The sequence below is a fragment of the Eubalaena glacialis genome, chromosome X, assembly GCF_028564815.1.
Source record: "Eubalaena glacialis isolate mEubGla1 chromosome X, mEubGla1.1.hap2.+ XY, whole genome shotgun sequence".
NCBI classification, from domain to species: Eukaryota; Metazoa; Chordata; class Mammalia; order Artiodactyla; family Balaenidae; genus Eubalaena; species Eubalaena glacialis.
In genome coordinates, this window is record NC_083736.1 from 84,728,006 (window position 1) to 84,743,828 (window position 15,823).

The following is a 15,823-nucleotide window of genomic DNA, read 5'->3' on the forward strand; positions in this document are numbered from 1 at the left end:
CTCGTGATCCAGCAATTCTACTTTTGGGTATATACCCCAAATAATTGAAAGCAGGGTCTTGACAAGATATATGTAAATCTCTTTATAGTAGCATTATTCACAAGGGCTAAAAAGTGTACATTGATGGATAAATGGATAAAGAAAATGTGTCCTATATGCACAACAGAATATTATTTAGCCTTGAAAAGGAAGGAAATTCTGACACATGCTACAACATGGATGAACATTAGGACATTATGCTAAGTGAAATAAGACAGTTACAGAAAGACAAATACTCTGTGATTTCACTTGTATGAGCTACATAGAATAGTCAAATTCATAAACACAGGAAGTAGAATGGTGGTTTCCAGGGCCTGGGAATAAGGGGAAATGGAGGGTTGTTATTTAATGTGTATAGAGTTTTAGTTTTGCAAAATAAAAATGGTCAGGAGATTCATTGCATAACAATGTGAATTTTATTAACACTACTGAATTGTACACTTAAAAATTGCTATGATGGTAAATTTTATGTAATGTATTTTATCACAATTAAAATTCAATGGAATACAAAGAAAGGAAGAGATTAAATAAAGTATAGCATAACTGCAAAAGTCTCTGAGAGAAAAAGGTTTGAGCAGAACCTAGAAAAGTAGAAAGAAATTAGACAAATGAAATGATCCATGCAGTGAGAAGATTAGATAATTAGATAGAAAAAGAGAGAACTTCACAAACTATAAAATTAATATGTACAAATGAAGAGAGGCAGTTAACTTTAGAGCATATTCAGGGTAGTTAGAGTCATCTGGTGTGGCTGGGAATATAAGAGTAGTATAGTAGGAAAAGAGGATAGAAAGATATTCTTTGGGCAGAATTCAGACATTTTTATCTACCAGGCTGAAGAATTCAGTACTATATCAATAAGAAACACTCAGATTCTTTTTTAATGGGTGTGATATTATCAGAGCTATGTTCTAAAAATATAGCTGTGTGTATAGTGTGGGGGTTGATTTGGTGCATGGTGGGATTGGAGGCTTATAATAGAACATTTAGTTGGTCTTTGTAATGGTATATACAGTGGTCATTAATTTAAAAATTCAGAAAATGCATGTATGCGTGAGGATGATGTCAGCAAGGTGGTGGGATAAGAATTCCCAGAGCCTTTTTCCTCCCACAGACACAATTCAACTACAATAAAAGGACACATTTCCTCTGGAGGAAGCCAGAGATCACCCTGGGTCAGCATGAAACTAGCTGCCTTGAAGCCTGTAGGAGAATTTGTGGAACCCTCCTACTGTAATCCCTCCACTTGGCACAGTACCCTATGATTAAAAGGAAATACCCAATCTCTCAGCTTCTCCCTGGGGAAGGAAGGAGAGAACTGGAGCATATGTCCATGTGTCAATGTTCTGAATTTTAAGGAGGCTTCCCAAAAGACTAGTTTCTGTCTTGCCTCTGTCTGAACACTGACAGGAAAAGGCCCAGTTTGGGAGCTGCTGAGAACAAAGGCAAAAGTATGGACAAGTATGCACTCACTGGCCATAGTCCTTCCCTCTAGCTGGCACAGAACACATTGGTGAAAACCCCCAAATCCTAGCTTCTCCCTTGGGAGGTAAAGAGTTGGAGCATCTATACAATGTTTAGGATTTTTAGAGGGCTGCCCATGGAACTAGCTTGTTTGCTGCCAGTTTCAGAACACTGAAGACATATGGTATACTCTAGATGCCTGCAGACTGCTGAAAATAAAGGTGAATGTTTGGAGTCTTACCCACTCTCTGCCAGAGCCCCTTCTCCTGGCTCAGCACAACTTAGTTGGGAAAACTCACAGCCCATGGCTTCTCTCTGGGGAGGGAAAAAGAAGACTGAAACACATGTCCGACATTCAGACTTTTCAGTGGGCTATATGAGGGACTGGTCTCAGTCTAGCATGTCTCACAGTGATGATAAAACCCAGTATACTCCCAATGCCAAAGGGCCACTGGGGAAAAAAATAGAAAGAAAAGGCAATTGGGTGGCGTGCTGCTGCTGCTCCAGAGGACATGCAGTATCACAGACAAACACCAGAGGGAGCAAGAGATTATAAACTCCTGAAAAAAGAAACCAGAAATTCCCTCTAATTAGGAATTTACATACAGAAGTCCAAAGAAGACACATCCACAGAAAAGATCTGAAAGGCCTCCCAGAATCTCTAGCCAGGCTCATTGAGGATGTGCTTCCTATGTATGAAGCCAGTCCATAAAGACTGAGAGAGGTGGCTGTTTTTCAGGTACATTGATATCAACACAAAGTTACAAGGAACACAAAGAAATGGGTAAAAATGGCCCAAAGTAACAAAATAAATCTCAAAAAAAATCATATTAAAGAAAGGTAAGTATCAATATATGAATTACCTAACAAAGAATTAAAATAACCATTGTAAAGATGTTCTATGAGCTCAGGAAAATGACACATGAACAAACTGAGAATTTCAACAAAGTAAAATGATTTTTAATAGCAAGTTTTGGAGCTGAAACATACAATAACTAAACTGAAAGATTTGAAAGAATGGTTCAACATCAAACTTGATCAAGCAGAAGAAAGAATCAGCAATATTGAAGACAGGTCATTTGAAATTATCCAATCAGAAGACAAGACAAAAAATAAATAAATGAAAGAGTGAAAAAGAAAGAAAAAAGCTTAAGGGACTTATGAGTGACTAGCAAACAGACAAATATATGTAATATGGAAATCCTGGAAGGAAGAGAGAGAAAGGGGCAGAAACTTTAGAGAAATAATGGCCAAAAAATTCCCAAATCTAGAGAAGGAAATGAACATTCAGATTCAAGAAACCCAAAATTCTCCAAAGAAATCCATGCTGACACACATTATAATCAAATTGACAAAAGGAGGGGTTTCGAAAACAGCAAGATAAAATCAAAGAGCTTTCCATGTATAAGAGAGTACCCAAAGACCATCAGCAGACTTCTCCATAGAAACTTTGCAAGCCAGAAGGGAGCCAGTTGATATAGTCAAAGAATCAAAAGAAAAAAAAAAAAACTGCCAACAAAGAATACAATATCCATCAAAATTAGCCTTCAAAAATGAAGGCAAAATAGACTTTGCCAGGTAAACAAAAGCTGAGCGAGTTCATTACCACTAGACTTGCCTTGCAAGAAATGCTAAAGGGAGTCTTTTGAGTTGAAGTGAAGGGGTGATAAACAGGAACACAAAAGCATATAAAAGTATAAAGTTCACTGGTAAAGGTAAATATATAGATAAACACAGGATACCATACTAATGTAACAGTAGCATGTAAATCACTGTTAATTCTGGTAGAGAAATTAAAAGACAAATTATAAAAAATAACTATAACTATAAAAATGTTAATGGAAACACAATATAAAAGATGTAATTTGTGACATTACTAACATAGTGTATAGTTTTTGTATGCTATTGAAGTTATCAGATTAAAGTAAATTTTTATAACTATTAGATTTTTCATTTTAAGTCCATTTGGTAACCACAAAGAAAATACATAAAGACAACACACAAAAGAAAATGAAGGAATCAAAACATGTAATTATAAGAAAGCAACAAAACACAAACGAAGACATCAAGAGAGAAAAAGAGACAAAAATGCTATAAGACAAATGGAAAATAATAAAATGACAATGGTAAGTCCTCCTCTATCAATAATTACTTTAATTGTAAATGGAATAAAATTCCCAATCAACAGAGTGACTGAGTGGCTAAAAATAACAAGAAACAGATATATTCTGACTATAAGAGACTTGAGATTTAATAGCACACATAGGCTAAAAGGGAAAGGATGAAAAGCAATATTCCATACAGATTTTAAACAAAGGAGAGCAGAAGCAGCCATATTTATATCAGACAAAATAGATGTTATACCAAAAACTATCAAAAAAGACCAATAATGACATTATATAATGATAAAAGGTTCAACACACCAAGAAGACATTAAAATTATATATATATACATATATATATACATATCTCCAACATCAGAGCACCCAAATATATGAAGTAAATATTGACAGAACTGAAGGGAAAATAACAGACAGCAATACAATAATAGTAGGAGATTTCAGTACCCCACTTTCAATAATGAATAGAATATCCAGACAGAGATAAATAAGGAAACAGAGGACTTAGAAAACACTATAGACCAAATGGACCTAAGAGATCTATACAAACATTCCACTCAACAGAAGCAGAATACACATTCTTCCCAAGTGCACATGAAGTATCCTACAGGATAGATCACATTAGGTCACAAAATAAGTCTTGACAAATTTAAGAAGACTGATTTCATACCAAGTACATTTACAGACCACAGTGAAATGATCTAGACATTAAAAGCAGAAGAAAAACTTGAAAATTCACAAATATGTGGAAATCGAACACCACATTCTTAAACAGCCAATGGGTTAAAGAAGAAATCAACAAGGAAGTTAGAAAATATATTGAGACGAACAAAGATGTAAACACAACATACCAAAACTTATGGGCTGCAGCAAAAGTGGCACTAACAGGGAAGTTTATACTGATAAATGCTAACATTTAAAAATAGAAAGATTTCAGATAATCAACCTAAATTTGTACCTCATGAAACTAGAGAAAGAAGAACAAACTAAGCCCAAAATTAGCAGAAGGAAGGGGAAAAAAAGTTACAACAGAAATAAATGAAATGGAGGATAGAAAAACAGTAGAAAAATCAGTGAAACTAAGAGTTGTTCTTATTGAAAAAATACATAAAATCAACAAACCCTTACCTGGAGTAATAAAAAAAGAGAACACTTAAATAAACAAAATAAAAAAGGTGACATTACAACTGATGCCACAGAAATGAAATGGATCATAAGACACTGCTAGGAATGATTATATGCCAACAAGTTGGATAACCTAGAAGAAATGGATAAATTCCTAAAACATACAATCTATTGAGATTGAATCATGTAATATAGAAAATCTGAACAGACTTGTAACTAGTAAGGAGATTGAATCAGTAATCAAAACCTCCCAACAAGGAAAATCCCAGTACCAGATGGTTTCACTGGTGAATTCTACTAAACATTTAAAACAGAATAAACACCAATCCTTCTCAAACTCTTGCAAAAAACTGAAAAGAACACTTCTAAACTCATTTTATGATCTAAATATTACCTTGATACCAAAATCACAGAAAGACATTATGAGAAAAAAAACCTACAGGACAATATCCCTGATGAACATAGATGCAAAAATCCTCAACAACATACTAGCAAACCAAAATCAACATTACGTCAAAAAGATCATACACCATGACCAACTGAAATATATCCCTGGGATGAAAGGATGTTTCAGCTTATGAAAATCTATCAACACGATATGCTACATTAATGCAACAAAGTATAAAAATACATGATTGAAACAGAGAGGAAGATGGTGGAAGAGTAAGACGCGGAGATCACCTTCCTTCCCACAGATACATTAGAAATACATCTACACATGGAACTGCTCCTACAGAACACCCACTGAACGCTGGCAGAAGACGTCAGACCTCTCAAAAGGAGAGGGGATTCAGATCACCGCCTAAACGAGCTCCAGAGACGGGCGCGAGCCGCGGCTATCAGCGCAGAACCCAGAAATGGGCATGAGACGCTAAGGCTGCTGCTGCCGCCACCAAGAAGCCTGTGTGTGAGCACAGATAACTATCCACACCGCACCTCCTGGGAGCCTCTGCAGCCTGCCACTGCGAGGCTCCTGTGATCCAGGGACAACTTCCCCAGGAGAACGCACGGCGCGCCTCAGGCTGCTGCAACATGACATCAGCCTCTGCCACCGCAGGCTCGCCCCGCATCCGTACTCTTCCCTCCCCCATGCCTGAGTGAGCCAGAGCCCCCGAAGCAGCTGCTCCTTTAACCCCGTCCTGTGTGAGTGAAGAACAGACGCCCTCAGGTGACCTACACGCAGAGGCGGGTCCAAATCCAAAGCTGAACCCCGGGAGCTGTACGAACAAAGAAGAGAAAGGGAAATCTCTCCCAAGAGCCTCAGGAGCAGCGGATTAAAGCTCCACAAACAACTTGATGTACGCTGCGTCTGTGGATTACCTGAATAGACAACGAATCATCCCAAATTCAGGAGGTGGACTTTGGGAGCAGGATATATTAATTTTTCCTCTTTTCCTTTTTTTGTGAGTGTATATGTGTATGCTTCTGGGTGAGATTTTGTCTGTATAACTTTGCTTTCACCATTTGTCCTAGGGTTTGGTCCGTCGGTTTTTTTCTTGTTTTGTTATTTTTTTCTTAATAAATTTTTTTGTAATAATTTTTTCCTTATTCTTTATTTTAAAAAATAAAAAAATTTTTTTTCTTAATAATTTTTTCTTATTTTTTATTTGAAAAAACTAATAAATTTATTTTAAAAAATTTAAAAAAAATTTTCTTAAAAAATGTTTTCTTAATTATTTTCTTCTTTTTTATTATAATAGCTTTATTTTATTTTATTTTACCCTCTTTCTTTCTTTCTTTCTTTCTATTTTTTCTCCCTTTTATTCTGAGCCGTGTGGATGAAAGGCTCCTGGCGCTCCAGCCAGGCACCAGGGCTGTGCCTCTGAGGTGGGAGAGCCAACTTCAGGACACTGGTCCACAAGAGACCTCCCAGCTCCACGTAATACCAAATGGTGAAAATCTCTCAGAGATCTCCATCTCAACATCAAAACGCAGCTTCACTCAACGACCAGCAAGCTACAGTGCTGGACACCCTATGCCAAACAACTAGCAAGACAGGAACACAGCCCCATCCATTAGCAGAGAGGCTGCCTAAAATCATAATAAGGCCACAGACACCCCAAAACACACCACCGGACGTGGACGTGCCCACCAGAAAGACAAGATCCAGCCTCATCCACCAGAACACAGGCACTAGTCCCCTCCACCAGGAAGCCTACACAACCCACTGAACCAACCTTAGCCACTGGGGACAGACACCAAAAACAAAAGGAACTACGAACCTGCAGCCCGTGAAAAGGAGACCCCAAACACAGTAAGATAAGCAAAATGAGAAGACAGAAAAACACACAGCAGATGAAGGAGCAGGGTCAAAACACACCAGACCTAACAAATGAAGAGGAAATAGGCAGTATACCTGAAAAAGAATTCAGAATAATGAGAGTAAAGATGATCGAAAATCTTAGAAATAGAATAGACAAAATGCAAGAAACATTTAACAAGGACGTAGAAGAATTAAAGAGGAACCAAGCAATGATGAAAAACACAATAAATGAAATTAAAAATACTCTAGAAGGGATCAATAGCAAAATAACTGAGGCAGAAGAACAGGTAAGTGACCTGGAAGATAAAATAGTGGAAATAACTACTGCAGAACAGAATAAAGAAAAAAGAATGAAAAGAACTGAGAACAGTCTCAGAGACCTCTGGGACAACATGAAAGGCACCAACATTCGAATTATAGGGGTCCCAGAAGAAGAAGAGAAAAAGAAAGGGACTGAGAAAATATTTGAAGAGATTATAGTTGAAAACTTCCCTAATATGGGAAAGGAAATAGTTCATCAAGTCCTGGAAGCACAGAGAGTCCCATACAGGATAAATCCAAGGAGAAACACGCCAAGACACATATGAATCAAACTATCAAAAATTAAATATAAAGAAAACATATTAAAAGCAGCAAGGGAAAAACAACAAATAACACACAAGGGCATCCCCATAAGGTTAACAGCTGATCTTTCAGCAGAAACTCTGCAAGCCAGAAGGGAGTGGCAAGATATACTTAAAGTGATGAAGGAGAAAAGCCTCCAACCAAGATTACTCTACCCAGCAAGGATCTCATTCAGATTTGATGGAGAAATTAAAAGCTTTACAGACAAGCAAAAGCTGAGAGAGTTCAGCACCACCAAACCAGCTTTACAACAAATGCTAAAGGAACTTCTCTAGGCAAGAAACACAAGAGAAGGAAAACATCTACAATAACAAACCCAAAACATTTAAGAAAATGGGAATAGGAACATACATATCGATAATTACCTTAAATGTAAATGGATTAAATGCTCCCACCAAAAGACACAGACTGGCTGAATGGATACAAAAACAAGACCTGTATATATGCTGTCTACAAGAGACCCACTTCAGACCTAGGGACACATACAGACTGAAAGTGAGGGGATGGAAAAAGATATTCCATGCAAATGGAAATCAAAAGAAAGCTGGAGTAGCAATTCTCATATCAGACAAAATAGACTCTAAAATAAAGACTATTACAAGAAACAAAGAAGGACACTATATAATGATCAAGGGATTGATCCAAGAAGAAGGTATAAAAATTGTAAATATTTATGCACCCAACATAGGAGCACCTCAATACATAAGGCAAATACTAACAGCCATAAAAGGGGAAATCGACAGCAACACAATCATAGTAGGGGACTTTAACACCCCACTTTCACCAATGGACAGATCATCCAAAATGAAAATAAATAAGGAAACACAAGCTTTAAATGATACATTAAATAAGATGGACTAATTGATATTTACAGGACATTCCACCCAAAAACAACAGAATACACATTTTTCTCAAGTGCTCATGGAACATTCTCCAGGATAGATCATATCTTGGGTCACAAATCAAGCCTTGGTAAATTTAAGAAAATTGAAATCGTATCAAGTATCTTTTCCGACCACAACACCTTGAGACTAGATATCAATTACAGGAAAAGATCTGTAAAAAATACAAACACATGGAGGCTACACAATACACTACTTAATAACGAAGTGATCACTGAAGAAATCAAAGGGGAAATCAAAAAATACCTAGAAAAAAATGACAATGGAGACACGATGACCCAAAACCTATGGGATGCAGCAAAAGCAGTTCTAAGAGGTAAGTTTATAGCAATACAAACCTACATCAAGAAACAGGAAACATCTCGAATAAACAACCTAACCTTACACCTAAGGCAATTAGAAGAAGAAGCACAAAAAATCCCAAAGATAGCAGAAGGAAAGAAATCATAAAGATCAGATCAGAAATAAATGTAAAAGAAATGAAGGAAACAATAGCAAAGATCAATAAAACTAAAAGCTGGTTCTTTGAGAAGATAAACAAAATTGATAAACCATTAGCCAGACTCATCAAGAGAAAAAGGGAGAAGACTCAAATCAATAGAATTAGAAATGAAAAAGGAGAAGTAACCACTGACACTGCAGAAATACAAACGATCATGAGAGATTACTACAAGCAACTCTATGCCAATAAAATGGACAACCTGGAAGAAATGGACAGCTTCTTAGAAATGCACAACCTGCCGAGACTGAACCAGGAAGAAATAGAAAATATGAACAGACCAATCACAAGCACTGAAATTGAAACTGTGATTAAAAATCTTCCAACAAACTTTGTTTGCCCAGGACCAGATGGCTTCACAGGCGAATTCTATCAAATATTTAGAGAAGAACTAACACCTATCCTTCTCAAACTCTTCCAAAATATTGCAGAGGGAGGAACACCCTCCAACTGATTCTACGAGGCCACCATCACCCTGATACCAAAACCAGACAAAGATGTCACAAAGAAAGAAAACTACAGGACAATATCACTGACAAACGTAGATTCAAAAATCCTCAACAAAATACTAGCAAACAGAATCCAACAGCACACTGAAAGGATCATACACCGTGATCAAGTGGGGTTTATTCCAGGAATGCAAGGATTCTTCAATATACGCAAATCAATCAATGTGATACATCATATTAACAAACTGAAGGAGAAAAACCATATGATCATCTCAATAGATACAGAGAAAGCTTTTGACAAAATTCACACCCATTTTTGATAAAAGCCCTGCAGAAAGTAGGCATAGAGGGAACATTCCTCAACATAATAAAGGCCATATATGACAAACCCACAGCCACCATTGTCCTCAATGGTGAAAAACTGAAACAATTTCCACTAAGATCAGGAACAAGAAAAGGTTGACCACTCTCACCACTATTATTCAACATAGTTTTGGAAGTGTTAGCCACTGCAATCAGAGAAGAAAAAGAAATAAAAGGAATCCAAATTGGAAAAGAAGAAGTAAAGCTGTCACTGTTTGCAGATGACATGATACTATACATAGAGAATCCTAAAGATGCTATCAGAAAACTACTAGAGCTAATCAATGAATTTGAGAAAGTAGCAGGATACAAAATTAATGCTTAGAAATCTCTTGCATTCCTATACACTAATGATGAAAAATCTGAAAGTGAAATTAAGAAAACACTCCCATTTACCATTGCAACAAAAAGAATAAAATATCTAGGAATAAACCTACCTAAGGAGACAAAAGACCTGTATGCAGAAAATTATAAGACACTGATGAAAGAAATTAAAGATGATACAAATAGATGGAGAGATATACATGTTCTTGGATTGGAAGAATCAACATTGTGAAAATGACTCTACTATCCAAAGCAATCTACAGATTCAATGCAATCCCTATCAAACTACCACTGGCATTTTTCACAGAACTAGAACAAAAAATTTCACAATTTGTATGGAAACACAAAAGACCCCGAATAGCCAAAGCAATCTTGAGAACGAAAAATGGAGCTGGAGGAATCAGGCTCCCTGACTTCAGACTATATTACAAAGCTACAGTAATCAAGACAGTTTGGTACTGGCACAAAAACAGAAACATAGATCAATGGAACAGGATAGAAAGCCCAGAGATAAACCCATGCACATATGGTCACCTTATCTTTGATAAAGGAGGCAAGCATATACAGTGGAGAAAAGACAGCTTCTTCAATAAGTGGTGCTGGGAAAACTGGATAGGTACATGTAAAAGTATGAAATTAGAAAACTCCCTAACACCATGCACAAAATAAACTCAAAATGGATTAAAGACCTAAATATAAGACTAGACACTATCAAACTCTTAGAGGAAAACATAGGCAGAACACTCTATGACATAAATCACCGCAAGATCCTTTTTGACCCACCTCCTAGAGAAATGGAAATAAAAACACAAATAAACAAATGGGACCTAATGAAACTTAAATGCTTTTGCACAACAAAGGAAACCATAAACAAGACCAAAAGACAACCCTCAGAATGGGAGAAAATATTTGCTAATGAAGCAACTGACAAAGGATTTATCTCCAAGATTTACAAGCAGCTCATACAGCTCAATAACAAAAAAACAAACAACCCAATCCAAAAATGGGCAGAAGACCTAAATAGACATTTCTCCAAAGAAGATATACAGATTGCCAACAGACACATGAAAGAATGCTCAACATCATTAATCATTAGAGAAATGCAAATCAAATCTACAATGAGATATCATCTCACTCCGGTCAGAATGGCCATCATCGAAAAATCTAGAAACAATAAATGCTGGAGAGGGTGTGGAGAAAAGGGAACACTCTTGCACTGTTGGTGGGAATGTAAATTGATACAGCCACTATGGAGAACAGTATGGAGGTTCCTTAAAAAACTAAAACTAGAACTACCATACGACCCAGCAATCCCACTACTAGGCATATACCCTGAGAAAACCATAATTCAAAAAGGTCATGTACCACAATGTTCATTGCAGCTCTATTTACAATAGCCAGGACATGGAAGCAACCTAAGTGTCCATCGACAGATGAACGGATAAAGAAGATGTGGCACATATATACAATGGAATATTACTCAGCCATAAAAAGAAACGAAATGGAGGTATTTGTAGTGTGGTGGATGGACCTAGAATCTGTCATACAGAGTGAAGTAAGTCAGAAAGATAAAAACAAATACAGTATGCTAACACATATATATGGAATCTAAGGAAAAAAAAAAAGTCAAGAAGTACCTAGTGGCAAGACGGGAATATAGACACAGACCTACTAGAGAATGGACTTGAGGATATGCGGAGGGTGAGGGGTAAGATGTGACAGGGTGAGAGAGTGGCATGGACATATATACACTACCAAATGTAAAATAGATAGCTAGTGGGAAGCAGCACATAGCACAGGGAGATCAGCTCGGTGCTTTGTGACTACCTAGAGGGGTGGGATAGGGAGGGTGGGAGGGAGGGAGACGCAAGAGGGAAGAGATATGGGAACATATGTATATGTATAACTGATTCACTTTGTTATAAAGCAGAAACTAACACACCATTGTATAGCAATTATACTCCAATAAAGATGTTAAAAAAAAAATAAATAAATAAATAAAGTACATGATTGTCTCAATAGACGTAAAAAAAGCATTAGACAAAATTCAATACTCTTTTATGATAAAAATTCAACAACTGTGAATAGAAGGAAATTATCTCAACATAAGGCCATATATGAAAAAAAAAACTATTAGATTTAAGAAAATTCAATAAAATTTGGTAAAGTTGAAGATTACAAAAATCAACATAGAAATATTACTTGTCTTTCTATACACTATCAATGAACAAGCTGAAAAGGAAATTAAGAAAAAAAACCCATAGACAGTAACATCATATACAATAAAATACTTAAAAATAAATCTAAGCAAGGAGGTGAAAGACTTGTACATTGAAAACTATGAAATTGATGAAAGAAGACACAACTAAAGGAAAAAGACATCCCATGTTCATGGACTGAAGATATAATATTATTAAAATATCCATACAGATTCATTAAAATCTCTATCAAAATCCCAATGACTATTTTTACAGAAATAGAAAAGGCATTCATAAGTTCATATGGGACCATAATGAACCCCCAAATAGCTAAAACAATCTGGAGAAAGAAGAACAAACCTAGTAGCCTCATTTTTCTTAATTTCAAAATATAATCAAAACAGTATGGTACTGGCATAAAGATAGACATATAGATCAATGGAATAGAATTGAGAGAACAAAAATAAATCCACACATATACAGTAAAATGATTTTCAACAGGGTGTCAAGAATACACAATGGGGAAGGGATAGTCTCTTTAACAGATGGTTCTGGGAAAACTTGATAACCATATGCAAAAGAATAAACTTGGACATTTATCTTACATCATAGACAAAAATTAACATAAAATGGATTACAGACGTAAATGTAAAACCTGTGATTGTAAAACTCCTAGAGGAAAACATAGGAGAAAGCTTCATGACATTGGTCTTGATGATAATTTGTTGAATATAACACCAAAAGCATAGAAAACAGTAGTAAAAATAGACAAGTGGGACTTCAAGCAAAAAGATTCTGCACAGCAAAGAAAACAATCAAACAAATGAAAAGTCAACATACTGAATGGGAAAAAAAGTTTGGTAACCATATACCTGACAAGAGATCAATATCCAAAATATATAAGGAGCGTCTACAACTCAATTGGAAAAAAACAAATAAACAGCTTTAAAAATGGGCAGAAATCTTGAATAGACATTTTTCCAGAGAAAACATACAAATGGCCAACGGGTACATAAGAAGACACACAACATCACTAATCATCAGAGAACTGCAAATCAGAGGCACAATGAAATATCACTTCACACCTGTTAGGATAGCCATTATCAAAATAAATAAATAACAAACATTGGTGAGAATGTATGGGTATAGAAACCTTTGTGCACTACTGCTGGCAATGTAAAATGGTTAAGCTGTTATGAAAAACAGTATAACAATTTCTCAAAAAATTAAAAATATAACTACCATATGATACAGCAATCTGGCTCCTGGGTACTTATCCGAAATAATTGAAATCAGTATCTTGAAGAGATATTTGCACTCCCATGTTCATTGTGGTATCATTCACAATAGCCAAGTTGTGGAAGCAACTTAAATATCCATGAACAAGTCAAGAAATGGAAGCCACCTAAATGTCCATCAACAGATAAATGGATACAGAAGATGTGGTACAATGGAATATTACTCAGCCATTAAAAAGAATGAAATAATGTCATTTGCAGCAACATAGACGGACCTGAAGACTATCATACTAAGTGAAATAAGCCAGACAGAGAAAGACAAATATTATATCATATGGCTTGTATGTGGAATTTTTAAAAAAATGATGCAAATGAACTTATATACAAAACAGAAATAGACCCACAGACATAGCAAACAAACTTATGGTTACCAAAGGGGGAAAGGTCGGGGAGGGAAAATTAAGAGTTTGGGATTAACTTATGCACACGACTATATATAAAATAGATAACCAACACATACCTATTGTATAGCACAAGGAACTGTATTCAGTATCTTGTAATAACCTATAATGGAAAAGAATCTGAAAAAGAATACATATATATAAAACTGAATCACTTTGCTGTACACCTGAAACTAACACAACATTGTAAATCAACTATATGTTAAAAAAAATAAAATTAAAAAAAATTCACAAACAGGTGAATGGATAAAGAAAATGTGGTATATACATACAACATAATATTATTCATTCTTAAAAAAGATGGAAATCCTGTCATATGTGACAACATGGATGAAACCTGAGGAAATTGTGCTAAGTGAATTAAGCTAGTCACAGAAGGGCAAAACCTGCATTATTCCACTTACATGAGACATGTAGTCAAACTCTTAGAAGCAGAGAGAAGAAGGGTGGTTGCCAGGAGCTAGGGGAAGTGAGAAATGGGTATAAAGTTTCAGTTATGCAAGATGGAAACTTCTAAAAGATCTGCTGTACAACTTTGAACTTTCAGTTATCAATTCTGTACTGTACACTTAAAATTTTTTAAAGGGTTGATATCATGCTATTTGTTTTTTACTGCAATAAGAAATGCATGAATGAGCATCTGTCAAGGTAGACACTAGTTACAGTCTTCATGAAGCTCACATTCTAGTGGAAGATATGGACAAATAAATAAATAGTAATAGTTCAGTGTTAAATCATATAATAATAAATTCAGGGTACTAAGAGAAAACTTTGAAGGGATATCTAACCAAAACTTGGGAGAGAGATAGAGAGGGAAATACTCATAGAAAAAATGATGCTCAATTTGGGAAAGTGTTAGCTACATGAAGGAAAGATGGATTTAGGTGAAAGTGTATTCAAGTCACATTTTCTAACTTGTATAAATGTTTAAGAAAGGAAATTAGATAAAGAGGGAGGAACTGATTGTTCTGTATGTCTGAAGATATAAGCTAGAGAGTATGGAGTGGGAAAAAGAGAGTGATCAAAGGAATATGAGGCTGGGAAGGTAAACAGGGACCACATATTTAATAGCTTGGTAAGTCGTTATAAAGAATTTGGACTTTAAGAGCAATGAGGAAACATTGATATTAAGCTACAGAATGATGTGATCAGAGATGGGAAAGTGAGTTAGTAAACTGAAGTAATCCAGGTGACAGTCTATGGTGGTCTGAACTATTTAATATTGAATAGCTATATAATTGACAGGTTTAGTGATTGAATAGATGTAGAGAAGAGTGGCAGTCAAGGATGATTCCTAGGTATGTAGATAAGGCAAGTGAATCGGTGGTGTGTAATTCACTGAGACAGAGAATACATAATGAAGAATAGAAAGTGATAATACCAGAAATATGGGAGAATCATCAGATTTTGGCAACATGTGTACAATGGATAATTTTTATTTGGAACTCTGAAATCAAGACTATTTTTCTAATTTAGAGTAGAATGTTTTCATTTCTATTTTTGAAACTCAAACAATTCAGTTTCATATGAATCTTCCATAATATATTTTCATTAGTGCACTGATTCTCTTTTGCAATTACTTGATAGATATCTCTTATCTGCCCTACTGATATTGGTAAATTTTACTAAGAAACCAAGTTGAAGGTAGATTTTAACAAAGAAGAAAGGCCCAGTGAAAACAATAAAATGTCTGGTTTTAAAATAGCCCAAAAGGCAGTAATAATGCAGGTATTCTAATAAGAACATAAAATTGT